Genomic DNA, 3,837 nt, shown 5'->3' with positions numbered 1-3,837 from the left:
TACATTTCTTCAAACAAGAAATCCTGGCAAGAAAGTAGAAATGATTGTCTCCAGAGAGGCGCTGATCTGGTGATTATCAACAGCAAAGAAGAACAGGTGATTTTCTAAATGTGGTTTCTGTCTATATGTGTGTTGTATATATGTTATATATATGTTATATAATACATATATATATATATATATATATATATATATATATATATATATATAACGTATATATATTTCTTTGTCTCAACAAGGAATTCACAAGAAATTTTCAAAAGCTGATGTGGATAGGATTGACTGACAGTGAGAAAGAGGGGATCTGGAAATGGGTGGATGGGTCTCTGCTTGTTACAAGGTTTTACTTTTTTCTTATTGTGCTGCACCACAAGATAAGTTAAGTTAAGTCTATCAAGTCTTAAAATCATTTATATACGACCTTGTGTCGGTGAGTGCAATGTAAAGAGAAATTACAAAAAGATCTTTATGTCTTCTCTCTTCTCTTCACTCTAAAAAGAACATGTCAACATGGCTTAGGCCTGCAAAGTTCAACAAATCACAGAACTTCTGGAATGTGCTGTCTCAGTCAAAGTCAGAATTTCAACTAGACTGCGTTTAAACAAATGGCCAAAAAACACAGCAAACTGAAGCAGCATTGTGAAAAAGAGTGGACTAAAATTCTTCTGCAACGATGTCAAACAGAAAGAACTTAACGTTACTGCTGCTAAACATAGTTAAACAAGATTCTGAGTCATGCGGTGTGCTTACTTCTTCACATACTGCTTCTATATTTTGGCTTAAGGTTTGTTAAATAAATTGTCACAAACATCTGAATGGCATACACATTAATTTGTGAGGACTGAAGAACAGGATGTAGGAGGCAGAAGTTAAAGCCAATGTAAGTATTTAATGTCATTAAGTCCAAACGTTACAAAGTTCAAATCCAAAATTTCTGAATTAAGAAAAATATGGATACAACATGATGGCTTGATGTGTTTTAGAAGAGATTTCACAAAATGATTTGACAAACAGGAAAAATATTGCAGTCTTATAGCAACATAATTTTTGATATCAAAATATCTGAATATTTTTTTTGTACAGATCCCATTAACGACTACAACTTTGTTTACTAAATCATCATTTTTTTCAATTCACTTTATATACTGCCATTTCACAACAGTCACCTCAAGTGCTTTATCCTGTAACGTAAACTTCCTAAAATATTTAAAAGAAACCCCAACAGTTACCATATCAGCAAATGATTGATTAAGTACGGAGTGGTGTATGAACCCACAGGGAGTGAAAAGAGACGTGTAAAGAAGAAACACTCAGTGAATCACTGAAGTCCCCCCAGCAGCCCAAGAGTAATGCAGCATAACTAAGGATACAGGGTCACCTGATTCAGCCCTGACAATAAGTTTAATCAAAAAGAAAAGTTTCAAGCCTAATCTTAAAGAGAGAGTGTGTCTTTTGCATTGTTTTTTGTTTTTTGAAATATTGTATTTTGTTTGTGTTTCAGCTACTGGGCTACTTTTGAGCCAAATGGTTTTCCACAAAGAGATGAGGACTGTGCAGAAATAAAGAACTTTCATTTCCCAAACAACTGGAATGATGAATCATGTGACCTTGAGAGAGTCTGGATCTGTGAGAAGAAACTGGCTACATAAATCAGCATCCAAACTCATCACACAGTGATAGAAAACAGAAAAGAAGTTCATGAAATGTATATGACTGATCCTGCTCACTGTTCCCTACAGTATAAGCTTTGCATTAAAAGTCCTTATTATCACTTCCTTGTACATGACAGTGTGTGATATAAAGAATCTCTATATTCTGTATATCTGTATATAGTATATCCCAAATATATTTAGGAAGTATGCATACTTCCACAGTAGCAGTCATGTACAGGTGATCAAATGCATTGGATTACCTGATGATCAGTAATTGTGAGTACCAAACTGCATTACAGTTTGGTACAGAAGCTGCTCTGCCAGCAGCCAGAAATCACTACAGAGGCTGGTGAAAGCAGCAGAGCACATCACTGGCTTGAGGATTCCTGCCATTCAGGACATCTATCTCCAGTGCTGCCTCTGCAAAGCACACAGCATCATCAAGGACCACAGCCACCCAGCACATCAGCTGTTCTCCTTGCTACCATCTGGCAGACGTTACAGGAGTCTGTCTGCTCGGACTACGAGACTTAAAAACATATTTGACCATTAAGCCATACGACACCTCAACCACAACACTTAAACAGACACACACACTCCACAGATGCACTGAGAATCTGTCCTACAGTTTCACAAGTACATTGTACACTCTGCACTGGTCACTTCATTCTTATTAGTATTCAAACAGATAAAAACCTTACTCTGTGCAATACTGTACTAACTGCCACTCAAAATTTTGTACTATTCAGTTTGTACTGCTGCTCACTCCTGCCACTTTATCTCATGTGCAATATCCCATTTGCTTTCTTTTTAAACTACAGAAGTCTCTTTAAATGGCCACATGATGGTGATGCTGTATTGGCTCAAAAAGATTCGGTTAACTCCACCAAAGTTTAAATATTTAAATTACACATCACATAAAAATGACATAGTAAAAGATTACCTGGTCCTAAGCAAGTCTTAAAATTCTATGAATACAACCTTACAGCTGCAACAGAAATCAATGTTAAGAGAAACAGCGGGAATAGTATCTTTACATTGTAAGGTAAAGAGCCTGCAATGATACAGGATTCTTAATTCACTAATTCGTTTTTTGTATAGAGCATTGTACATCTGAACAAAATGTCTTTTTTGGGTGGTTTATCTTGTTCTCTCTCTTGATTTTGTTTTACACAGTGGAGAAGTATTTTCCTCATCGTGCTTGCATATTTGTGGACCTGAAGAGAGTGTTGCTGACTACAGACAACTACAGACAGTTGCAGTGCAAGCGTATGTGTAGAAATGTGGTGGGTTTTGATGTTTCTTATACTCCCCACAGTAAATAAACAACCAGAGATCAGATCGCCGGGGTCCTTCATTCATGCACTTAGCCTTGCGGGAACTACAAGAGGGCGGGCCCTGACAGGGTAGACTGGTCCCTTGATTTAGTTTCTGTCATAGGGGTTGAGTCTTGGTCAGACCCCCTACCCAGGACCAATTTGCCTTGGGAAGACCCAGCAGGCCAAGAGGCTCTGTCATTTTCAGGAGGGCATAATGCTGCTAAAATACTTAGTAAGTGATACAATTCAACAGTTCTTGATGTTTATGTATAAAAGAGGCAAATCTGAGTTGGACCTGGAACAAACCAGTTACAAAGACCTGGAAGAAGAACTTAACCAGTTAAAAAACAGTTATAATGATCTGGCTAAAGTGCGAGAGCAGCTACAACAAAAACTTGAAATCATAAGGACAAATGAGCTTCCGAGTAAGTTATATATTTCTTTGTTCTTGTTGGGTTAACGTCATCACTGAAAGTGATCTGTACATACCTACGTTTAGCCATCAGCAGAAGGGCTACAGTGTTTGCATGCATGTAATGTTTGCAGCTGTTGTAAATGCTGTAAGTCTAAAAGATGACCTTTGACACTTTTTTCCTCTAGCCTACAAAAGGCCATCTTAACATTAACTCGTAAGAGTCTATCAAGGTTCTCTGAATTGTGTACAGTATGTTCAAACCTGCACAGTGACATTTGTTCCAGATTTTTTTTTATTAGTGTTGCTTAAAATACAACTTACACTTATCATTTTTAATGAAATAAAGTAGTTCCCTCTAAAAGTCAGAGTCACAATACACCTTTGAATCCATGAGTAAAAACGTTGTGCATTATTTTTGTCCTCCTCTGGAGATCATGAAGGTGAATGCAAA

The sequence above is a fragment of the Aulonocara stuartgranti genome, assembly GCF_965226115.1.
Source record: "Aulonocara stuartgranti genome assembly, chromosome: 6".
Lineage (NCBI taxonomy): Eukaryota > Metazoa > Chordata > Actinopteri > Cichliformes > Cichlidae > Aulonocara > Aulonocara stuartgranti.
Note: the sequence above shows the minus strand (reverse complement) of the source record.